General features: G+C 35.0%; 1 protein-coding gene and 1 long non-coding RNA gene across 3 annotated transcripts in view; one reads left to right on the top strand and one right to left on the bottom strand.

Annotated features, from left to right (window-relative positions):
* The window catches only part of LOC149805943 (uncharacterized), a 29,347-nt gene extending 24,098 nt beyond the window's left edge, over positions 1-5,249 (top strand). For both annotated transcript variants that reach the window (XR_016415041.1, XR_016415040.1), the window contains 2 exons: positions 4,580-4,686; positions 5,139-5,249. This is a non-coding gene — a long non-coding RNA (uncharacterized LOC149805943). The remainder of the gene's footprint in view (positions 1-4,579; positions 4,687-5,138) is intronic.
* LOC149805942 (cadherin-related family member 1a-like) overlaps positions 1-25,980 on the bottom strand; it is an 89,460-nt gene extending 63,480 nt beyond the window's left edge. Inside the window, exon 1 of the mRNA XM_089950727.1 lies at positions 25,607-25,980. The gene's annotated coding sequence lies outside the window, so the exon portion shown is untranslated. The remainder of the gene's footprint in view (positions 1-25,606) is intronic.
* Between the last annotated feature and the right edge of the window lie 1,195 nt (positions 25,981-27,175).

Genomic DNA, 27,175 nt, shown 5'->3' with positions numbered 1-27,175 from the left:
TAATATGTGTTGATCATTGTAGATTATCTTTTAAAATTATTGTTATTTCTAGCAACTATGTTTATTTCGATTTGAGTTCAGGACGATGATTTTACCCTTAGGAATACCTGGTTTGCCTGATATTGCCATGTTGTTTACTAAGCTTTTAACCATTGACCTGCTGTGGTTGACAACTAGAATATTGTAGAAATGAACCATTTACTCTCATCCTGGTCCTCGCATTGTGTCATCGGTTTTATATTAATGTTGTTTACATTAGATCGACAATTTTTTACCTTAAAATCTATCTAGTATAATCAGTCCCTAATTCTTATTTTAACATTTGTCCAGTGGAACCAGTATATAGTTGATATTTGAGAGGATTTATTTAAATTATTCAGTGGAATTACAATGTGCTCAATCATAATTTGTTTAAAGCTATTGGTGCATCAGCACATTCAAGATTGAAATTGTTATGTATATTTAATTTTTTCTCCATAAATGACCTTTGTACATAATTGACAGTAGGAGTTTGGGCCTACCTGAACAATGTCCTTGTCTGTAAAAGACTTACTACACATTTCTTTTTTCTGTGATTGTAGATTACTTGGATTTGAGTTCAGGCCATCGGATTTCCATCCAAGAATTCCTGTTCTAACTTATTTTGCCCTGTTCTGTATCAAACTATAAGTAAAAGACCTGATCATCTTGATAACCTAGAATGTCCTTGAAATGAACTTTTGACTATCATCCATTTTCCCTGTGTTGTCTCGCGGTTTTTATGTTCATCCTGTTTCCAGTAGAATTACTACTCATTTCCATCTTAACATCTTAAGTAGAATCAATCTTTTAGTGGTGTTCAATATTAATTTGAGTTTGGTTTAATTTATTTGAATGATTTCTTTATTGGAATTTCATTATATCAGCACCATTCTAGGCTTTTGGTACATCACCACATTTAAGATTGGAATTATATATATATATATATATATATATATATATATATACATCTATACATCTATATATCTATATATATCTATATATCTATATATATACAATCACCGTTTGAACACCGATCCCGAGTTTAAACGCCTCATGGAAAGTTACCAGTTCATGGACCCCCTGAACCCAAGTAATAGTTTGTACGGAGGAAGGACCAATGCCACCTGTTTGCTGTACCAAGCTGACGAAGAGAAAGGAGAAGAAATCATATACTTGGACGTGTGTTCACTGTATCCCTACGTGTGCAAATATTGTTGCTTTCCTGCAGGGCACCCACAATTGTTCACCGAACACATCGACCTAAAAAACATTCGACAATACGAAGGCTTGATCAAGTGCAAAGTTTTGCCTCCCACGAACCTATACCATCCCGTCTTACCTCGCCATTGCCAAGGCAAACTTATGTTTCCTTTGTGCCGTACTTGTGCTGAAACGTGCAACCAAGATCAACCTTGTCATCACACCCAGGAAGAACGGGCCTTGACGGGGACATGGGTCAGCGTAGAATTGTTCAAAGCTCTGAACATGGGATACCAACTGTTAGAAGTGTACGAAATTTGCCACTTTCCCAAGACACAATAATTCCACAAGGGTGACCCCACGCAGAAAGGCATTTTCGCAGACTACGTGGATGCCTTTTTGAAACTGAGCAAGAAGCCAGTGGCTATCTGTCCTGGTGTCACACTCCAGAAGACCAAAAGACATTCAGAGAGAAATTCTGGGCACAAGAAGGCGTTACTTCAGATCACATTGAGAAAAACGAAGGCAGGCGATCGTTTGCCAAAGTGATGTTAAATTGCTTGTGGGGTAAAATGGCACAATGACCGTGTTTACCCAAGACGGAGTATTTGACCGAACCTTCCCGCTACTTTCAGATGATTCACGACAAAGCCAAATTCATGAAACACGTGGACGTCGTTCGTGAGGATTTGATCTTGGTGAATTACGATGAAGATCTGAACTTTGTAGAAGATGACCCCTTTGGAAATGTCATCATTGCAGCTTACATGACAGCTCATGCTCGCTTAAAATTGTACGAAGCTTTAGAACTGTTAGGGGAACGTGTCTTGTACTTTGACATGGACAGTTGCATTTATATCGATCACCCGAGTCAACAGCACCCTGACATCGAAGGAGACCGTTTAGGAGCCTGGACAGACAAGCACCCCGATGACAAGATTCTAAGTTTCGTTAGTGGTGGTCCCAAAAATTACGGCTACGAATACTGGGCCAAACAAGGAGAAGTGCACACGAAGTGTAAAGTGAAAGGACTTACTCTGAATTATCGTACCAGTCGAGTGGTCAACTTTGGCATATTGAAAGAAGCCTTGCAGTCTAGAGATAGTGACCACCTATCAACCCAACAAGATTGTACGTTTACCCACACACCACATCGTCAGTCGACCCTTGGAAAAAGTCTATCAAATCGTGTAGCAGAAGCGAGTGCGGCTTCCCACCCACTTTACTTTGCTGTATGGACATGTCGGTATAAAACATTGGTTGTAAGAGGATAGCCACCCACCAGAAGGATGACTTCGCCGCAGCAAGAATCGAGTGAGAAATCCAGTGAGAACTCCAAGTTCAAACCCTACCATTTTCCAGTCTTCTTACCTGACTATTGTGATTGTGCCCGTCGATTGGACATGTTTCAAAAATGGCCTACGGATAGGGAAGGATTACCTTCTTCGTATGTTTTAGCTAGAACAGGATTTGTCTACTTCGGACCCGAGTCAGGATTGGGATGCGAAGTACAGTGTTTCGCTTGCGGACTGAAGTTACGAATGGATCTATGTATCTACAAAGATTCAGCTATTCTGGAACATACTCGATGGTCTCCGCACTGCCCTTACCTTTCAATGGCCTTTCCACCCATTAAACTACGGTACAATTATGACGGTACCTTAGAGACGGTACCTTCCAAAACTAGACGTAAACACATTGCATCCTATTTCATTGTTGTTTCTTTTCCACATAATAGCTTATTTTTTATAAAATGTTAAACTTTACTAATCTTTTCTCAAGATCACTTTAGTTTGCAAAAATACATCTTGTCATTTATTGGCATTCTACATTGAATTTTGTAAACTAGCTATAAACCTGACCTAATTACTCAACTTAACTGCTGACAGAAACAGTCTACAGTAAATGTATTTCATTTCTATAGCTCGATGGATAAACATTACATCTTTTGAAGCTGTGCACAGAATAGGCCGACATATCACGAGTCAGGAAAACATGGGGGTGGTATCCCCTGTGTCCAAAATTAATATCATTTTGAATAGAATATTCTAGTGACAATTGCCTCTTTTCAAATGGTAAGCATTGCTTTTTTTTATTTTCATCAATCTGTCAAATTCGGTATGCATTTTGCTTTAATATTTGAGATGGAAACCTTAGGTGCATAGAAATGTCAGACAGCATTGTACATCATGGATGGTGTCCAACATACTTTTATGATCATAAAACAAAATCCCATTTTTTAGTTATGGCCACTGATTTAAAAAATATTCATCCAAGCTAAATATAATAATAATAATAATGAGGACTTTGTATAGCGCCTAATCTTTAGAAGCTCTAAGCGCTTTGCAACATTAGACAACATAAAAACATACACAATGATATGATTACAAAAACAAACACCATGAAATTAGAAAACATAAAAAACATGCTGAGAATATTTAAGGTAGTTAACATTATTAAGTCATTAAGTTTGTTTTTGTAGTCAGAATAAGTAGTTTTGAGAGCACTCTTGAATGGGATCACTGCGTCTTTGTGTCTAAGTTCAGTGGGCAATTCATTCCATGTTGCTGGGCCCTGGTATGCAAAAGAATGCTGTCCATGTGACTTTGTTTTCATAGTCAGAATAATGAGTATATGATTGTCGGAAGAGGAGTGTAAGTATCTTGCTTGTGTGTACACATAGGTGAGGTCGGATAGGTATGTTGGACTAGAGTCTGTCAGTGAAACGTAGCACAGAGAACTAATGTTGTGTTTGATTCTGGATCGAATGGATAGCCAGTGTTGGGTACAGAGCAGCGGGGAGGTGTGCTCTGATTGTGGTACTCTAAGTATGATCCAAGCAGCTATGTTTTGAACTTTTTGAAGTCTCTGCAGTAGATATTAAGATGAACCAGACAGAATTGAGTTACCATAGTCCAGTCTTGAAAGCAGTAATGAACACACAAGTGTTTTAGTGGCATCAACTGAAAGATATCTGAGAATGGAGCTGATGCGTCTCAGCTCAAGATACGCAGCCTTGCATATGTTCATGACATGTTGGTGCAATGTGAGAGTACTGTCCAGAGTAACACCTAGGTTTTGTACTGATTGTGTGAATTTAATGTTGGTGTTGCTGATATTTATTGTGTGAGGTAAAGGATGTGAATGAGAAAGTCTTTGATAAGTAAGTATGGCTTGATTTAAATTGTGTTTTTCATGTGACTTGCCAGAGATTTTTAAATGAATTGATAAAGTAACTTGAGACACATTTCAAAGTACATGTTTTAAAAATATTCCATTGATTATTGCTGGCATTTAGAAAAATGCAATGCATCCTTTGTTGTGAAACTTATTTTAAAACATTGTATTACTCATGCAGAAGCCTGCTTGAAAACTAATGGCAAAGCAAAGGCAAATGGAATGGAAGAGACCATATCAGAGACCCTCAAATATGCACCCAACCAACGCAGAATGATAAAAAACAAGGTAATCCAAATGACTCTTATTTCATCAATATTGGATTCAGTTTCGTCTTTTAAAGCATAGTATTTGCAAAGCGGATGCATTTCTAAACTGATAACAAAATCAGCTTATCCTATTGCCCAGGACTATCAGAGCTAGAGTCCAGCTAACTACAATATGCATATATCTTGTCTGATCGGACAAGTGCCTCCATTTGGAATTTTTATTCACATGAAATATTTGGATGAAATAAATTCATCTTTGTGCAAATTGATTGCACCATCCACTTGCCAGAAATGACAAGTAAGTGCAAAGTTATCTTGTATCATGGCTTAACGATAGTAAGGGAAGCACAAGTGCAGTGAAGAAAATTTCATACATTTTTATAATGCTGATTAACATGACTTCTGCATATGTAACTAGTGCTGAGATGATATGACTTTATTTAAGCATTACAATTTTGTTTTAATTTGCAGGTGCCTGAGCAGAAGAAGTAATAGATAAACTTTACAGTGGAGTTGGAGACTGATTCTGATTCATAATCTTAATTAAATCTAGAAAATAAACATTAAAGTCATATTAAAATATCTGTTGTATTGTTTCCTTCTTTCATTTTTCTCTTAAAAACAAATGTCTGAACCTTTAGTCTGTAAATTCAGTGGATTCCTTATCAGCCCATCTACTTTTACTTTACACCATGCTACTTTAAAAAAAAAATGAATTATCCCCATTGGGGTAGGTCCCCCCAACCCCCCACCCTACTTTGTCAACTTACCTGCCACATTTAAATCTAATGGAAGGCCCTGCTGTAAAGCCTGTTAGTAAAACTACCCAACAAGAGGATTTCATACATTTGCAACTCCTAGATGGATGGTAATGTTTTCATTTTTGTAATGTAGATTTGGACATTCTTGCCACCAGTATGGAATATGTGTTTCAGAAACACAAGCAGCTTTCATCAGATTTGCATATAGGTTTTATATGTTGTGAGTATGTTGTAGGAAGTTTTTTTAAATAACATCATATGAGATGATGCCAGTGGAAATGGCAGAAAAGTGTCTGTATTGTTCACCAACTACACCTTGTTCTTACAAAATGTGGCTGTTACACATTCCCATGATGATGTCACTGACAGCCATCAGTGAGGAATGCCCCAACAAGCATGATACAAATTGCTTCCATTGTAATTGTTACAATTCCATTCTGACCACTCCGGTGTCCTAGTGGTTAGAGCGTCCGCCTCAGAAGCGGGAGGTCATGGGTTCAAACCCCAGCCAAGTCATACCAAAGACTTACAAAAATGGTATTAACAGCTACCTCGCTAGACGCTCAGCATTAAGAGGTTAGTGTTAGGACTGATCGGCCTGGTGTCAGGATAATGTGACTGGGTGCAACATCATACTACATGTTTGCAGCATGATGCCCCAGTGCTATACATCACTATAAACTGCCACACTGCAGACATCGTAGCAATATGACTGAAAAATTATTCAAGCTACGTTAAAAATCCAATCACACACACACAATTCCATTCTACGATCCAGAACCAACACTAATTCCGTACTACAGTTCTTGCATTTCAATCCAATTTTGCTTTTGAAATGTAGTGCCACTCAATTCATAATGAACCCATTCATTTCAAACACTCGCAAATACTTATTATTCCTGTCTACAACTGAAAAATATCTATATAAAAAAATGTGTAACTGTGTTTTATGCAAGGGCATGGAGATGCACAAAAACTTGCACCTGAAGCTTGAATAAAACCCCGACTGTGGATAAGACTTTACCCATCGATTACCCCAGCTTGGGGATAAATTCCGACCGTGGCGATTTATTATATATCCTATGACTGCTCCAGCTTGAGGGCAAAATCCAAGCACATCCCTAAAAAGATAACAAGTATAGCGGCTCTTTACCTTCTGTAAATGCCACTTGAGCTTCCTGATGCTGTTGTATCTGCCATTTGACAGAATCACGAATGTGGATATATTTCTTAATTGCCTCTAGTTGTTGAGCTAGTTTAGCTGTATGAAATTCCTTTGTGCAGACTCACTCATTATTAATATTACAACAGTGATTTAATTACACATCACCTGTCAGCACACCGATGATAAGTCAGTTATTTTATAACACACCAACAAGCTTGCCCCTTGCACCCCCCCCCCTTTTTTTTTTATTTGGGCACCTGTGGACATGAATCTGCAAGGCTCAAATTGTCATTTTTAATATAAGATCTCAACATTTTTAAGGCCTTAATTTTAAAGACATCCTTAAAACCCCCAAAAGGTTATCAGCTGGATCACCAGCCTTCGTTTAGAGTAACAGCAAGTATATATATATATTTAGGTCTAAGGAAACACAATAAAAATGTTTGATTTAATAATGACATATTTGCCTCAGGTCTGTGATCCTGAAGTGAATATTAACTGTCCATTTATTTTCTTGGCTTTTCTTTACTAGGAAATTGATTATAGAGATTTCTGCAATGGTGAAGGCAATGTAAAAATTGGTTACTATAACATACTTTTTACGCCATGTTTGAAAAAATAAATCCAATGGAAAGGTTATAGTCTGAAAATCTTCATTAAATTAAGTTAATATAGGGGAAAAAACTTTAAGAGTTCATAAATATTTTTCAGTGCTGAATAAAGATATAACATAACACTTTCTGCTGTGATTTTAATAGTTTCTGAGAGCATGAAAAATTTCTAGAACTATAATGTATAAATGTTTTCAAAAGATTATATTAATATGAGGGAAAAATCTGTTATGAAATAAACTGACAAGATCTTGTATGAATTCATGTTATCTTTAAATATGATATTTGTGTGAAAATATCTGGAAGAAAAAACAAGATGGTGCCACTCACACATACAATGTGGTTGCCACAGTAGCCATATTAAGAAACTTTTTATCGCTACTTCTGAATGGATAATTGTGTCAGCGTGTCAACATGTGTACAAAATACTTATGTTGATGTCTAGCAGGTCCTGAATGAGAATTATGGTGCTGTACAGACATCCTATAAGGCCACCAATGTGGCCATCCTGAAAATCTTGGTATAACTACTTCTCCTGAATGAATCGTCATATCAGTGAAAGACTTCTTATGTCTAGTTGGACGTAAATGAAAATAGTGCCAATCTAACCTCCAATATGGCTGTTTTAATGGGCATCTGGAAAACCCCTTCCTTGCTACTTCTCCTAGATGGCTGGTCATTTTGACATTGTGCTTTCACTAGATGACCTATTTGATGTCTGGTTGGCCGTAAATGGAACTATGCATATGGTTTTGATGTCTAGTTGGTCCTAAATGTGGTTTTTGCTGCTCATAAACTTCTAATGGTATTATAGTTGGTTCCTTAATGAAACTGCTGTACAAAATTAAAAGGCCTTCTCACTTTCTGTCAAGTTGGATACAATTATCTTTACCAGCTAGGATTTCTTGATCCTCTTTTTTATACATCAACCCTTCGCATATGTAGTTAGCTAAAACAGTATTTTGAACAATTAATTGCCCTCTTGCAAATACAATCCCAATTGCATGCTTTTACCAGTGTGAGAGCTCCTTATATAAGTAGCTAAGTATTCAGTAACTGAATTTCCACATCCACATGCATCAACTCAGAATTAAAAGTTGCAAAACATATACAAATTTGAAAATCTTGAGACATGTGTCACTTTGCATGGTGGGTGTTATGATTTAAATGCAACAAGGAAATTGAATTAGGGTTAATTTCTTTAAGCTGTATTCAATCATGGGGCCCTGGATTATAGAATGGTCTAGGCATACACATCACTAATCAACTCTCTCTAGTCCAACCAATGTGTGTATATGAGAAAGCTTGCCAGTAGCGTTATGTGTGTTGATTTCTTCCAATAAATATGTTGGCTGCCATGTAAAGTCTATGATGTCCTGAAAAATGGTGTTAAGCTCCATACAAGCAAGCTAAACAATCAATGATATAATGGAACAGTAGACACCATTTTAGCTAAATATGCCAAGAATTGATTTAGAGACTTGGTTAGTGATGATGACTTAAAATTGGCAAGGGATTAAAAAGATAAAAGAAATGACCTTTCATGGCACTGTAATATAACAAATGAGGAAAAACAAAAGTTTATTGCATTTGAACCTTTTGTTTTTTCACAGTTTCAATTTAAGTCATAAGGCCCCTTATTTTGCCTTACCAAACATATAGCAAGTTATTACCTCAAGCCCTAGCACTAATAATGCCTCACAAGTAAGCAGCCTTTTATGAAGTCTCAGGTCTGAGTATATGTCTAGCAATACTTATGTCCAGTTTGTTTATAAAATTCTTTCTCACATGGTACAGTTTTCAGAGAGACACGATAAATTCAACAAGTGTGGTAATGAAGGGACAGGCATTCTTTATTTATGCACACATCCCAAAGGGACATTGCTATGTTTGAATCAACACTGAACTGAAGAATGGAGCATCAGCTGCATCAATTAAAATATTGTGGCCCACACAAAATACTGCAAGGACTATAATCAATTTATGAGTGCAATGGGCATGAATTACTGTAGCAGACTGGAGGAAGTAATCCGAATTTATTAATATCTTGAAGCTAAATATAGTAAAGTTTTCATCTATAATCTGTGGAATCATTTTTGCACACAGTTTGCAGGATTTGTCTTTGGGTCATCGTTTTTCTTTTTCTTCATCTTTCTAGCTTATGGTATCTTGATAAGTCTTATGGTGCCGTGCAACTGCACTTGATGATTACCACAGCCAGTGACATTGTATCAAATCTTCTGGGATCAGATGATTCAATGCAAATTCCACATAACCTATCACCATCCTCATGTTTGCCATCTGACTTACTAAGTTATTTTGCCTAAATAATAATAAAAACAATCTGGTCTGATGTATTGATAGCGTTCTGAATGACCATAATATATTCTCTGTATCTATCCTAGAAAATCCTGAGTGGATTGCTGTTTGGTTTTAATAAACCAAAGTAATCCAATGAAAGGCATTTTACAGACACAAGTGTCTGTTTCCTGTATGCAGTGATTAAATGATAGTATTATGTCTTTATTTTTTTAAAACTGATGATACATATGATCACCTTCAATGTGCAATATTAGTTATGTTAATTAACGAGTGGGCAATATTTGAATTTCAAAGATAAAAGTGTATGCCATGATCACTTTAGTAGGATGATTTGTCAAGTGAGGTTATCTTTTCTGTTTGAATAAATATTGTTAACTAAACTATTTTCGCAAGTTATGACATAAGAATGATTCAAAGAAAGAAAATTCATTAAATTGAACATATAAAATGTAATACTGCAACAGAGTCTAGATGAACTATTTCTTCAGAGACACAATCCAGACTCTGTGGCAGCAAAATTATCAAATAGGACACAACTAAGAGACAATCACATTTTCAGTCACAATGGTTTGACAATTATCAATGGCTTGAATTCATTGACTGTGAAGGCAAAGTGATTTGCAGTTACTGCAAAAAAAGTTCCCAAACTGTCACAGATTTTAAATTCTACCAGTGGACTTGTAAGTGTAACTGACAAATTCAGGATTTAATCAAGCAAGTCTCATGATAGTATTATACCTAATAAAGCAAAATGTAGCACAGTATATTCATGACACTTAGGCCAGCATGTACAAAATATTCCTCAAGTTACAGTTGCTAGCACTCCACTAAGAAATGTCATTTTATAATAAATAAAAATGTAATGGAAAAAAAAATCGATAAAGTGATTGCACTCTTTAACATAGCCTACTACCTAACTCAACAATGAAAATGATTTGGTTCATTATATCTTTGTGTTTTATGGAATAAATGCATACATCTGATTGAATTTTAGGCAAGAGACTGAACTTTTGGGTTAAGTTAAAATGTATGTGGAACAAATGCATTTTCTAAAACTACTTGTATCAGTGTGCATTGTGACTTTTCTTTAAGATAACTCTAAATGGTACTGGGTATATATCATTTTCTTCAACTGCACACTGTTGTCTTCCATTTGATTTGATGACTTACAGCTATACTGTCTACACAGTAGGCCTCAACGTCAGGAAAAATTCTGTATACTTCAGTTACAGCTGAAATAAGTTCTGCATTAGTACCTGAATCAGACAAAAATGGTTGTGTTCTGGTGTGTGAATAGAAATGGCTAAAAGTAATATAGACAAAAGCCATAAGAGTACACAAGTTACATATGAAAACCACCAATTCACTTGCATGTGTGGCATACAAGTTCAAAGACTTGCTTCATGTTTATTTCTGTACACACATTGTTCAACTCATAAGATATTTTAAGAGCTATTTCTCTATTGTATGCATAATTCATTTACAAATGTGATTAGTGGGCCACACCGAAGGCCATACTATTAGTTCACTTGGCAATATGGTAACGTCAGCTGAAAAGCATAATCATCCATTAAAAGAGCATTATGATATGAACATTAGGTATTTAGGACATATAGATTTTTCTTTTCCAAATGGAGTCCAAGTAATTATTGCCCAATCCAGGTATAATTTTGTACACAAGTAAAGAACAAAATAAGATAAATCTTCATTTATTTGCAATTGACAATACACTTCTTAATGAATATACACTTTTGCATTTATTTTGTATCACTTGAATAAACAATATTTCTTTCAGTTCATTTTAAACTTTTATTTTATATCACTTGAGTAAACAATATCTCTTTCGTTTCATTTAACACTTAGAAACAGGTTCTTCCAGTTACAATAATCAACTCTGGAAACAATAAACAAACTGGAACTTTTGACCTAATTATATTACATTTACTAGGGTTAAAACAATAAATTCCTTAACATAATAAATTAACAGTTCCAGTTAATCAAACACAAAATCACCTTTTATACAGGGTGTGAACTGTTAATATTTACAGGATAAAGCTTATAGTTTCCAAATTGATTGAAGCTTACATGTTGCAGTTGCTGGCACATATCTATTTCCAGCATGGTTTGCATACATTCCACCTTTAATAATTTTGTTACTTCCCTACCCCACCCCATTCAGTAACAAGTATCAAAAATCAGGCTCATTCTAAGGCAAAGTCTGTAACTTGTGTACCACAGTCATCAGAGAGACAAAGATGCAAAACTTTATGATGCCTGTCAAAGGAAGAAAACAGTTTGTTGTTTACCCAAGTTTTGAACCAGTTAACTTGAATTCTCAGACCATCAATTGCTACAGCCCCACTAATTACAATTGTTAGGGAATAATGAGAACTCACCTTCAGTTATCTGTGTATATATATAATTTTAACAACCAAGAATACCGGATGTCTGGGAACATTATAGCATTCAATGGTAACGTCAGAACTGAGATGAGAGAATTAAACAAGCATAGTACATGACATAATATATCCATAAACTATTGACTGGGAAAAATACTACAGAACACCATTTCTGCTGGCAGTAAGATGTTGAACCTATATGTCATAAATATCAGGTTGGACATCTAGGACCAGTAATATTCATAATGGGCAGTACCCACCCCCCACCCCCCCAAGTGAGAAGGGCCTGATTTGTAATCTAAGCCACCCAACCTATCACAGCCTTTATAGTACTTGAAACAAATATTGAGTAATAGTAAAACAAACTCTGAAAGTTATTAAAACCAATTTGTTATATTTCCATAACTCTGCATAGTTAACTGTGCAAGCAGACTTAAACATATCAGTGTATGACAGTTAAATTGAGCTATAGCATCGATTAACAGAAGCTACGAATTCATCAACAAGCAGTGAACAATAATCTTCACAATAAATGTCAAACATTAGCATCCATAAGCTGTCAAGACAAGTTGTTACACTGGATATATAATCATCCATTTATTTCAAACAAGCTGTGAAAAACGAACCTCACGTCCGCTATATGTACGCTGGCCATTGCAAAGGATGCTTTAATAGATTAATGTTTATCGTCGTGTCTTGACAACCATTTTGCGCGCGCACACCGGAAAGTCATGCTATATATTTGTTACTTGTGAACGTATTCGTGGGCAGTACGCTATATATTGTTCCCGTGACCGTATTCACGGGCAGAATGCTATATGTTTGTTCTTCGTGAACGTATTTTTGGGCAGTTACTTTGTCATCTTCAACCTAAAGGTCAAAACTGCCCATGAAATATATATATCTGCCCACGAACCGAAAACATGAATAGGACTATAACATAAGTGTATATACTTATTTTCAACATATACATAATTACTATGTAAGAAATACAACCTATGTATATGTATTTTGATTTGAAATGTAAACTATATCATGTCCTTCCCGTAAACCCACTTTCGGGATGACTGCCCACAACGCACCTAAAACGTGTATATATATATATATATATATATATAATCACACGCGAGACAGAAAATTTAATGTTTTACATGCAAACATTTACACCGTCCAGTATAACTGGCACATCAATAAGGTCAGTAAAAAAACAGGCTTCAAAAATTGTCTCATTTTCCGACATAAATTTGTATGATTCTGCATGAAGTGACATAGCCCACAATCTTAAATTTAGCCGTGCAGTCAGAAGAGGAATGGAAACTTATTTCATTTGCCATAGAATAACACTCAAACCCACTGACGTGAATGAAGAGAAACAAAAGGCAAATGAACAACATACATAAATATAGGTAAATATAGGTAAGGGTGGCAGAATATACCCCTGTAGTAGAACAGGACAATTATGAAATGCTCCCATATTGATTTCACTTTTTTTCTTCTTCATATAACGATAAATAAATGCAAACTACAGAGATGTTCTCGCAATGAATAGGCAGAAATGTAAAAACTCGTAATTCGAATATTAGCTACCTGAGTTATAAATCAACATATTTCTCATGATTCATTGCACATGTCCATTTTTAATTCATATAAACTGATTCTTCTTATGTTTTTTGTTTCTCTCCATTCGTTCACAGCACTGACCTTTCAGAGTCTAGACAAGAAAAATAGACCATATTTGCAGTTTCTTTTTACAAACCACTGACACTAGATTTATAAACTAATTCAATTACAGGACTGTGAGGGTGAAATAAAAGTTAAGGACAAAATGGTGGATTTATTAGATAATCGAGAAAAACCGCCCTCATTGCAAACTCTTTCGGTAAACATTGTTGGAATATTGCACTTGTAATTTTCGTGAAATATACATGTGTGTGAGAGAAATAGACAATTAATACCATGTTGCGTTGTATATATATATATATATATATATATATATATATATATATATATATATATATATATATTTGTTCGCGCGCATAGAGTATTCGGGTGGAATGGGAGGCAGACAAGTGTGTGAAGATAGATTTCCTATAAATATGTTCCATACATGCAAACATTGACATTATTGCCATTTTCTGAGAAGAGAAGAAAAATTGCTCTAGAAAAGATTGTCCGACTATATATCACCTCTCGAGTAACATTTCCGGATAGAGTACTGGTTGAGCGGAAAATTTCCCTGTGAGTGCACGACACAGTCGTTGGAAATAATTTGTATTAGAAACGATATATTAATACTGCTGCTTATTTAAGATGTCCTAAATACGTCAACTTCAATAAATATAAGACCATTGAAAGACATTTCTCATATTAATGTCAAGGTAATATATCACAATCGATCAGGTGAAGACTTTCCCAAATCCAGCATAGACTGGTACAGGTAAACATTTGTTGTTCTAAATCATAAGCCCGTATCTGATACACAGCCTATGGATCTATGTGAAGTCAAAGGACCTGCAATCATTGATTAAGTAGGTAAGGTTCTCCTGCATGGTAGCAATGAAATGTTTTACACTGTTAAACCTGTCAAATATCGAAGGTTAATTTTCAACATATATGTTGAGTCTAAGTGGCATGTTGTAATCACGGTTGCTCTGTAGCTTTAATGCTAGCACTGTCATCGAGGAAGACAAACATTGCTTTTCCAGTTTCTCTCTCATTTACAGTTAAACAAAATAACTTTGAAGGGCAATGTTTTTCATGAACTTTGATGCACACACCTTTATACGTAGTATACATTACACGGATGTTTGCTTTTGGTGTTTTACGGCACTGCAACACAAGTACGTTATTTACTGAAAATACACTTGAAGTAAAGTTCCATACCCAAGGACACACCACGGTAGCAATCGGAATATCTTCAACCTTTTCTATCAAGCCGAGAAAGAAACATGTAACGTAATTCTCCGCCATTGAAAACTATATTAACAAGCTATATTTACATAGATCAATATGGTCACATTTATATTGTTAAGATATACTGATTTAAATATCGCAAATAATCAAGTTATAATCGTAAATTTTTAAAACCACTACCCCCAAAATGTGTCAATTATAAAACTGCAAATAGTGTCATTCTAAATGTAACAAGTGTTTGTTCGGTCAAAATATTCGACTTCTAACATAAAATTAACTTATATTGATATGACTGATGCATTCTGAGTCACGTTTTAGAGACAAAAAATAGTTAACCCGAGGATGCTCGATATGAATTGATTTTTGGTTTGGCGCGTTACTTTTTTGCAGCACATGAAGGTTATGTCATACCGAGGAAATTAGATTTAAGTGTCATGCCAATGAGCAGGCCATAGTAACTTATGAAATAGAGAAAATCAACCAACACCTTTCTGTCCAGAAGTTTTAAATATTATTTTAAAAAAAAACCCCTGTTTTTGGCAAATATTTCTTTCATCAACAAAAAACACAAAATCTAAGCTTAAAGGAATGTGCACGTGTGTAAAATAGGGCTGGCACGATTAATCGAATCAGTCTGTGTACTTGTTAAAATTAATTATCGATATAAAATTTATCAAAGTTTTAGAAAGACGTTTTAACTCTGTGATTTTTTTTCTTACAATGCACTTAAAATTAATTTGCTTAATCTCGTGAGATATAAAAAGTAACCAATGACTGTGTGTGCTTTCGACCAAAGAGATCAAGCGATTCCGTTCATTTCCGATCTAGAACTTATACTTCAACTTTATCTTTCAGAGATTAAATATTACAGTCAAGGTGGAGATTTACAGTATAATTTACAAATTACTAAAATACACATAAAACATTATTAAAATTAAGCACACTAGATTGATCCACTTCAGAGAAATATAAGTTTGTGTGGTGGAAAGTTCAGTTCATGTATGGCGTAGATGAACAAAGATGACTATTCTCCTAAATATAACACGGCATATGTACTTGATATATTTAGAAAGAATGAACCAGAGTAAAATGTCAAACAGTACGATGTTACTTGCTTCCCATGCGTATTCCAGTTATCTCAATATATCATCAATTGTACGTGTTACTGAACCAGTCAGACTATGAATGCAATTACTAGTGCAAAACACCAACCTGCTCATACAGATACGAAAACATTAAAATACCAAACTATATTAACTTGAATTCGACGACGAGGTTGATATGATCTTACAAAAATTGATATTCACTTCCACGGTAAAACATGGTAAATATTATATAACTCAAATCTATATTTACTGCCGTAGTTGGAATTTTACTTAAAGTAAATTATTAGATCAGTTGCTCTGTCTTGCGCTTAGTGCATTGAGGACAATGTATCAGCATGTATGCAGATCTTATATCAATTATCTCTACAGTTCATTAGTAACCGAGCCGTTTTGGCCAAGGCGTATTGTGTTCTATATAATCGCGAACCACTTCGCTGTCTGTAGTGGTCATTAGATAAAAAGCAGCACAGAAACACTCCATGATCAAAACTAAATATAAACTGTATGATCAGGAAACTGATTAAAATATTTTCACCATGTATAATGGAACGTTGCGATGTGAACGTTAAACCGCCACATGAAGTCAGAAAGAATTCATGTAGGAGATGATCTTGTGTGAGGTCCAAACATGAGATCCGCTTGACACAGTGTGAAAATAAATAAATAAATAAATAAATAACCAATATGCTAATACAATTCAGCCAAAGCAACCGAGTGAACGCAAACGTAGCACCATGGGAAGTCAGAAGGACACCAGGGTGGAGCTGCCTCGAACGAACTTAAACACAAAAAGTCGAGTGGCACTACAGTAAAAAGAAATAGAAAAGACCTAATAAAATTCAAGATTTATTGAACAGAAAGTACTATAACAAAGTGTAAAAAATATCTGCTATACGAAATCTAGCTCCCCTTGGCGATGTATGTGGCACAGTTCCCCCATGACTACTTCTACGGGTCAAGATCTATAAACATAGAGGTATTCTTTTATGTTGATATTTATGATAAATTAAGGTTAATTGTTGACTAGTTAAATGTACTGTGTAATATTTCGAGTTAAATAAATCAAAATCGACACTGTACCAATACAAAAAAAAAAAAAAAAAAAAAAAAAAAAACAGGTTAGAAAAAAATCACTCCTTCGTTTGAAAGCCGTCCAACGACACAAGAATTAGCGGAGAAGAATATGTATGATTCAACGGAATCGGAGGACACATGCTCAAAGATTCATTTAAATGCAATGTAAATAAATACCGATGTGGGGGGCAGAAACAATTAACATTTTGCGTGAATGTTCGAATCATACTGAGTCATATGTGAAGCAAATAATCAGTATAACGTTTCCATGATTAGGTTCAATGAAAACTTGATTAGTCGTTTTCTTAAACTATTTCTTGAACATTTTACATATTAAACATAGACGGTACAAAAGCCAAAAGTGCAAGATGAATTCTGGACGGGGTTTAATAATTAATAATGCACATATATAGAAACTGCTCAAAGGAAGCTTCTACATAGATTTGCCTGAATTGGTTAAATGGTAAAGGTGTTTATTTTTAACTTGTGGAATCTGTGTTAAACACATCAAGAAGTGTTCATGGAAATAGACCACCAACATAAAATTTGGATTGGTATAACAGTTGGATTAAAACAATGTCCGGACAAAATACACGACATAAACATCTAACGATGAATTTGAAAGATCTCTATAAATATTTACAAAATTTTGATCATTGTTACATCAAACCACTTAGAAAAAACTGAAATATAGATATAAAAGACGTTCTGACATGTTAATAATGTTTCAGTATAGTGACCTTAATAACGAACAGAAAAGTTATCGTTACGTTCGAATGATACTAGTTTTGTATAATCACCCATGAGCGGACATCACGAACAGAAACATATCTTTAAACCATGCTTTAACTTTTTTAACACGTCAACACAATTATAAAATACATGCTTTAAATTTTTCAAAACACTTATTAGATTACAAGTGACTATGTTTTAATGTATTCAACTCTGTATGTATTAGGCTTGAAAAAGTCCAATTGTAAAATTAAAACACGGAACACCGATTAAAAGGTCGGTGTATTAGTGATTGAAATTTTATAAAAGTATCAGCGCGGAACCTCAAGGAAGATGAATACAGAGTGACCGTTAGGCGTTATCGTAGGTATGCAGGTGTGCACTATAGGAGTGCCTCAATGAAATTACCACACAAAAAGCTTAATAGATTATCCCGATCAATATTGTTTACTGGATTATTTGCACCAGGTTTCTGTATTTACCTCAGATCAATCCACAAAAGGTGGAAACCAAAAGTTTGCAGACCAATAGACTATATTAGGTTATTTTACGATACGTTAAGTAAAATTACAAAGCCAGTGTATAAATAATTAAGACCAAAATTATAAAATGTTTCGTGTTCGCAGGTAAAGATACTAAACATTTTAATTCAAGAAATATGTTACCATTGTAAGATAAAAGACCTGAAGACAGAGGTTGAGACCATAATCACGTAACAGACAAATAATTACGTTTAGCGCATAAAGAATGCAATTTGAATCTTAAATATCCAAATTTAATCTTAAATATCTGAATTGAATTTTAAATAACCAAAATGAATACCATTATTTATTTATAACTTGCGTAGCTATGGCATACGCTACTTATCATGATTGGTTGAGATGAAGAGGTACAAATCATAATACCGAAACAGCGACGTGAACTATATTTTATTCGGTAAGGCTTTTATAATCAATACATTTATGAACAAAAATATAAAAATATTAATTAAAAGAAAAATTATGTTTGCAGAATCTTTCGATTCACGGGACACTCAATAGAACAGCAAACTAAAATTTTAGGCAATACAAAGTTCACATAAACATTGAAACATCTTACAAATGTACAATCTATAAATTTGAGGAAATGAGGTTATCTATATGAATGATATTAATAATTTTGAAATATGTGTATGAAGCAGCAAAGTGTTTTTCATGAAAAAAGGACTGGAACACATCAAATGGCGATTTTCCGTATAAGACACCTTAAACTGCAGACCCTTTAATGGTCTGATTTTTTTTTTTTGCATTTTTGATTGGCGGTGTAAACAAAACATCTGTAAAATCCTACCCGGTACATATACAAAGGATAAATAGAGGTTCATACTTTATTTCGAAACGTGTGCTTTGTGTGTGTGTGGGTGCGTGTATATGTGTGTATGTGATTTTTAAAGTGGCTTTAAAAAAATTCAGTCATATCGCAACGATTTCCGAACTGTGGCAGTTTATAGTGATGTCTAGCACTGGGGCATAATGTCGCAGATTTGTAGCATCACGTTCCACACAGTCACATTTTCTTGATACCAGGCCGACCAGTCCGAGCACTAACCTCTTAATGTTGAGCGCCCCGCGAGGCAGTTGCTAGTACCATTTTCATAAGCCTTTGTTATGACTCGGCCAGGTTCGAACCCGCGACCTTCAGCATCCGAGGCGGACGCTTTAACCACTAGGCCATCGGAATGGTCTAATTCGAAACGTAAACTACAGCAGCTCTAAAAACCATTAGCAACAACACAAAATGTCAAAATTCTCCAAGGTGGCTCATTTATTTGATGATACTTAGTTTCGACGTATCTAAATTGCACTTATTTCGCGCACACGCTTCACAAGCTCGTGATTATTGTGCATAATACAAAAACGCAATATTAGATCGTGCGGAAGGCACAGTGATATTAGCAAATGTTACTTCATCCTGACGGTAGGACTATTGTCACTATGATACTTCTCTAAATAATGCTTACTCACTTTTAAGTTTGTGTTCTCTACAATTTCATATCAGTCACAGATTGTTTATTAGTCATTTGGAATATCATTATTCTCTACGTCGGTAATAATGGTAGCATTTAATTAGAGTTTTAACGAGTGTTTGGTTATCTTGAAGTTCAACTAGTAGCATTAGTCATACAAACTGCCCGATTCAACCAGTACAAGTAGCCAGCCACACTGCCCAATTCAACCAGTACAAGTAGCCAGCCACACTGCCCGATTCAACCAGTACAAGTAGCCAGCCACACTGCCCAATTCAACCAGTACAAGTAGCCAGCCACACTGCCCGATTCAACCAGTACAAGTAGCCAGCCACACTGCCCGATTCAACCAGTACAAGTAGCCAGCCACACTGCCCGATTCAACCAGTACAAGTAGCCAGCCACACTGCCCAATTCCACAAGTAGCAGTAATCATACACACTGCCCAATTCCACAAGTAGCAGTAATCATACACACTGCCCAATTCCACTAGTAGCAGTAATCATACACACTGCCCAATTCCACAAGTAGCAGTAATCATACACACTGCCCAATTCCACTAGCAGCAGTAGCAATCCACGTTGTCCAGTTCAGCTAGTAGCAGTAATCATACACACTGCCCAATTCCACTAGTAGCAGTAGCAATCCACGTTGTCCAGTTCAGCTAGTAGCAGTAATCATACACACTGCCCAATTCCACTAGTAGCAGTAGCAATCCACGTTGTCCAGTTCAGCTAGTAGCAGTAATCATACACACTGCCCAATTCCACTAGTAGCAGTAGCAATCCACGTTGTCCAGTTCAGCTAGTAGCAGTAATCATACACACTGCCCAATTCCACTAGTAGCAGTAGCAATCCACGTTGTCCAGTTCAGCTAGTAGCAGTAATCATACACACTGCCCAATTCCACTAGTAGAAGTAGCAATCCACGTTGTCCAGTTCAGCTAGTAGCAGTAATCATACACGCTGCCCAATTCCACTAGCAGCAGTAGCAACCCATGTTGTCCAGTTCAGCTAGTAGCAGTAATCATACACACTGCCCAATTCCACTAGTAGCAGTAGCAACCCATGTTGTCCAGTTCAGCTAGTAGCAGTAATCATACACACTGCCCAATTCCACTAGTAGAAGTAGCAACCCATGTTGTCCAGTTCAGCTAGTAGCAGTAATCATACACAATGCCCAATTCAATTAGTAGCAATGGCCATTCACACTGCCCAATTCAGCTGATTGTGCCAAACCCTCATGCAACACTGCATTCTAAATCTACCTGCTACGTCCTATGTTGTGATCTTGAAGATATAAGTATGTAAATGCTTAATGGTTTGTAGGTAAAATAATAGGTGTAGTAAAGTCTCAGCTTGTTAAAAACTGAACGTTCTTATCAAATCGAATTAAATCAAAGTGATTCGCAAGACAAGGGAAAGGTTTAGTGGTTGCTGTACGACTAGGATCTACTACTTATGTTTTTCCATGGTCTGCTACGGCAGCATTATATCCATATATTTACCTAATAGCTATTATTTAGATCCAAAAACATAACGATACAATGGCTTTTCTTATATAAATACATATATCCTCTATTTACTGCTTCCCATATTCACATATACTTCTTTATTGATTTCTCTTTCAAATATGTTCAGTTTGTCCACTGTAATGATATTTTACTGTCTTGCATTTAACAAACTCTTTACATATCTTGCGTTTTGTATTTGTTCTTTTTCCATGTACTCTGGCAATTTTTCTCTGCTGCATTTGTAAGATTTTACAATTGATATTATTTTTAATTATGACTGCACCATCAATTTGTGTAGTTTAATTACCAGTGATGTCAAATGTATGTTCTACAAAATCGTGACGTTAAAAGGACAGATAACATCAAAATCTGTATATCTATGCACCGAAAAGGAAGTACTGGATGTTATTTCTCCTATGTAGATGCAAGTCCTTGCCAAATCATGCGAATTTGTTTAATGTTGACACTATCTATTGTAATGATGCAATGATGTACTGACATATTTTGTCCCAAACAAGACAATGTAATGAAGATGCTGTACCTCTTTTGAATAAAACCAGCATTTATGTGATTTTCATTACTACTTATTTTATTCAAAGTTTCAAAGATAGACAAGCATGCAATAGACTAGCATGCATCATTGTACTATATATATATATATATATATATATATATATATATATATATATATATATATATATATATATATATGTAAAAATAAATTACATATTTGATTTTGGTATATATATATATATATATATATATATATATATATATACCAAAATCAAATATGTAATTTATTTTTTCTTTAAACTGCAACATTTTAGATACAAAGCTGATGCTGATTATTTTAATGTTATCATATTTGGGAAATTTATTTTAATTAATCTGTAAATATGCATGTTTTCTTAACTATTGGAGTATATATTTTTACGATTAAAAAATTCAACACTTTTATTCCATTTAAAATTATTCTTTAATACAGCTAGCTTTGATCACACGTTAATCCCATCCAAAAACGGCATCATCTATACATGCTGACATTGTTGCTATAAGGTTAAACATAAAGTATTTTAGTTCTCTTCCAACTGTTGATATAAATACAGATATCTTTCTTCGCTAGTTGTCTGCAAAGTCTAGCTGGTCTAGTAACGTTTTACGTTTTATGAAGTTTTAAGCCTGACTTGCCAAGTAACTCTTAAGTGTTTGATTTGTTTGGAGAACTCGAACTTTATTTCTGGAAAACTTTCATTGTATTTGTTTATTTCTCAACTTTGGAGAGGCACGTATTTATTGTTCCCATCTGCCACGTCCGTCGCAAATTGTTTCCGCTGTGCAACTTTGAAACGACTTTATGGATTGAATCCGCATTTCGTGTTAGGCTTTATATCACATGATCTATCAGATGCAATATACTGGCGGTGCGGGTTCGAATCGAACGGACACAATTTTAATTTTGGAGAAATGCGCTGCATAATGAACGTTGAAACTTTGAAACATATGAAAGTGTTTGTTTGTTCTCCAGTTCGTATATGTAGATTTTTGTAATACATGTTTAAGCAAAATGTGACTGGAGGAAACTTTGGTAAAAGAGCTAAGGAAAATCCGAGGAAAAAAATTGAGCAACTGTTGAATAACACCAGACAAATAAAGTCTGCTATATTATTTGGACATTCAATATCTCCGCAAACAAGATAACTAACGTTAATATCGAAGATGGGAAAATCAGTTTGCACCCTTGGACAGATGCATACATGTTACTAAAGTTATTCAGTGTCAGTTAAGATTATGTGTCATTTAAGAAAACGTGTTTTCTGTGAAATATAAATTCCCATCTTGCTCTCTAGAAAAGAGGTAAAACTGAATGGCATGCCATATTAATGTACATGTTTGAGAACACAATATGTCCCTTGTACTCATTACCTATTGACTTAACACTGGCCAGGAAAATAAAAATTGACATACAAAAGAAAAGGAATAAAAAGAAAATATTCTAAGCACTGGTGGCAGATGTAGCATAATTTTCCTTAATTTAATCCTGGCATAAAGTCAGGCGAGTTTCAAATTTATTAAAACTGTATTTTTTTTTTACAAATCACTTGGATTCTCGCTGTATACAATTAACAGCATTATCGTACTCATAAAGATGTCTCAACTTAACCACTTAAGATAAGGGAGAGCTCCTAAGTTAGTCACACAGGCAAACATGTATCGATTGGGTTGTCCTGGAATCTTTCCAAGTGTGGTCTCTCTTATGTGAAAAAAGGTTATTTCTGTTTTATTTTCATTTATTTTTAAAAAAAAGATACATTCAGAGTATGATGATAGGCATTGACTAGTCTATAAGAGTAATCGGAGCGAAAATGGTCTGACTGCAATGTGTAATTTTACGTCTGACATTTTCTAAGGGAGGAAACAAATACGGCTTCATTAGGGAGCGGTTTAAATGCTTGTTGCTAGGAGATTTGAAGTGAGTCAAACTTTTAACTTGATCAAACGTTTAGCGGTAGTAGTATTACTTTCATCGTTTTGGTATGTCAAACTCTTTTCTTGAGGAAACTATATTATTATTATTATTATTATTATTATTAAAAACGTTTCTATCTTTGTCTAATATTACTTTTTTCAAGATAAACATCGACATATTAATGGTCCAATTCGTACATTAAATCTGGAATCGGTATTTAATGCGTTGTTGAAAAAAAAAACGGCAACGTGATCTACCTTCGTCTGTCGTAATAGAAAAAATAGCAAGCCATGTCTGAGTAATGGAACCCATACATTTACTAATATCGACTGTTTACTGCGTCTCTTGTGCTTAGAAAAAATAGCAAGCCATGTCTGAGTAATGGAACCCATACATTTACTAATATCGACTGTTTACTGCGTCTCTTGTGCTTAGAAAAAATAGCAAGCCATGTCTGAGTAATGGAACCCATACATTTACTAATATCGACTGTTTACTGCGTCTCTTGTGCTTAGAAAAAATAGCAAGCCATGTCTGAGTAATGGAACCCATACATTTACTAATATCGACTGTTTACTGCGTCTCTTGTGCTTAGAAAAAATAGCAAGCCATGTCTGAGTAATGGAACCCATACATTTACTAATATCGACTGTTTACTGCGTCTCTTGTGCTTAGAAAAAATAGCAAGCCATGTCTGAGTAATGGAACCCATACATTTACTAATATCGACTGTTTACTGCGTCTCTTGTGCTTAGAAAAAATAGCAAGCCATGTCTGAGTAATGGAACCCATACATTTACTAATATCGACTGTTTACTGCGTCTCTTGTGCTTAGAAAAAATAGCAAGCCATGTCTGAGTAATGGAACCCATACATTTACTAATATCGACTGTTTACTGCGTCTCTTGTGCTTAGAAAAAATAGCAAGCCATGTCTGAGTAATGGAACCCATACATTTACTAATATCGACTGTTTACTGCGTCTCTTGTGCTTAGAAAAAATAGCAAGCCATGTCTGAGTAATGGAACCCATACATTTACTAATATCGACTGTTTACTGCGTCTCTTGTGCTTGATCACTGTCTCTTATTTTATACAGCCAATAAAAATGGAATCTGTCACAACACTATTGCATATCAAGTTTCTATTAGTAATCTGTCAAACTACTATTGCATATCAAGTTCCTATTAGTAATCTACCAAACTACTATTGCATATCGAGCGCCGACTAGTTAGTTATTTGATCATAATATATATGCATTGTTTTATAGTCTTAAATATTCATGATTATCTATTAATTACATCTTAAAAAGGTGATAGAAAAGATTAAAAGATATTTGGATCAAGTTTTTAAAATAATTATATGTTGCAGGATGATGTGAGAATGAAGTAAGGGTTTTACAAATAAAAATAAATAAGTTACATGTTTACATTAAAGTTTGTAAAGTCACTCACTCCCACAAAAATGTGAAGCATTATTGTCCTAAATAAATGTTAAAATTATCAATAGAGCTATATGAATATCATGTAAAATGAAATAAAAGCACCGATTCTTTACATTGGTATTGCTCTAAAACTGTACATGGAATGGTATTCTGTCTATTGCATTGATGTTGCTCTAAAACTGTACATGGAATGGTATTCTGTTTATTACATTGGTCGGTGATATTCCCAATCAATTGCCGTACACGTTATATTCCTCCGGCATATTTAGTTTAATAGGGATGGAAATCTCCTTCTTCATTACGGACATGAAATTTAATTTAACACGCACAAGTATGACATCCTACAAATATTCCCGTAAATATAGCTATGATCTTCAACTCTTCAACAGGACCAATATATATTGTACATGCAATGATATTTACCTACCATCAATCACTTAATCCATGCCTCTCAGTGGAACACATCTGACAAGCACAACGAATGTTCACAACTTTATAATATATTGCAATTAAAGTCAGCTTATTCTTTTAAATATGATACAGTCACAACTGATAACGGACACGGATTCGTTTCTGTAATGGCTGACACAATGGCGTCCCTGACAACATTCAAAGGTCGACCGAGACCGCGTAGAATGAAGATATGTCTCGACACAATAAATATACCTCGTCAGAAGCAGTTAATCTAACGGCCACAGAAATAAACATTCAGTATAATATGGCACAGTTCAAATAAACACCGTGATTATCATGACGAAGTACTGTGATCAGCTGATAAGAGCAGTCAGTTAGTGAAGGTAGTTTCGTCACGAGGACCGCTCCGAATCACGTGACACCACCATAATTGTTTTAATATCAAACCGATCTGATGAACTGACTCGTGCAGGTACGTGCACTTTATTAGCGAAACTGTTACACGAGACTTGTTCCAATCCAAACGTGAGATTAAAAGTGGTGTTATATACCGCGCTTTAATTACTTCTGAGGCTTTTAAGTGTATTGTTGGCATTGAACCACATACAAAATGCACCATACAATGATATCGATATCTTTCAAGAAGTTCTTGCTACCCTTCGATGGAATATTTCACACCATTTTAACGCCCATATAACTACAAGGCACTCCATTACTAGCACGAACCCGGCCAGTTTTAATATATTCCACCTGGCACAGCCTAACTCTGTTGAAAACTACATAGCGCGGTAGAAGTATTTACACAAAATGTATTCCACGAATGATGAATTGGTTTATTCCTACTGTTTATTTAACTTTTCCCATTTTACAAGATTTGCTTTCCTCTCTACTGACATAACGTTCCACAACCCTAGTAAGCTGTGACTTTGATAATAAGGATCATATCGTTGTATAATAAAAAATTATTAATTCACTAGGAAACTTGTCGAAGAAACGAGTTTTTATTTAAATATAAAAGCAAGAATACATATATTAGAAATCGAATTCCAACGATATAAGTTCATTTTGTAAATTAAAATTACTGTGCAATAAAGACATCTCCAATGCTTATTTTTAATAATGAGAGAGCTTGTCAAACATCATGAATTTGCCACTATTATCACAATACCAGCACAACCCGACAAAGAAACAAGAGAGTTCCTCTAAAGACTAGCATGACCAAAAGTGGAAAAAAATAGATTTAAAATAGAAGTGAAATTTTATGATACAGTATTTTAAAAAATTAAGTTCATGGAGTTTTGTTGTTGTTGTTCTTTTTCTGGCCAAACCCGCCGCCTTCTTTCTTCGCCCAATAATCTAGAATATGCTTTAGGTCTGGAAAATCGTTCGGAGCATACTTATACAGAAAAGAATGTGTTGTGGCATTTGTGACAAAAATATATACACTTTTGTTGATGACCTTGTTAATCTAAACTCTGAACATGAATATGTTGTGTTTGATCATGATCAAACTCACAGTATCAAACCACGCCCCTGGTCAGTGTGTCGAATTATACCCATTAAGGAAGGAAAAGATTACTCC

This window comes from Sinohyriopsis cumingii, chromosome 2 (assembly GCF_028554795.1).
Source record: "Sinohyriopsis cumingii isolate HCF-2022 chromosome 2, ASM2855479v2, whole genome shotgun sequence".
NCBI classification, from domain to species: domain Eukaryota; kingdom Metazoa; phylum Mollusca; class Bivalvia; order Unionida; family Unionidae; genus Sinohyriopsis; species Sinohyriopsis cumingii.
Note: the sequence above shows the minus strand (reverse complement) of the source record. Positions and strands in the feature narration are given on the sequence as shown.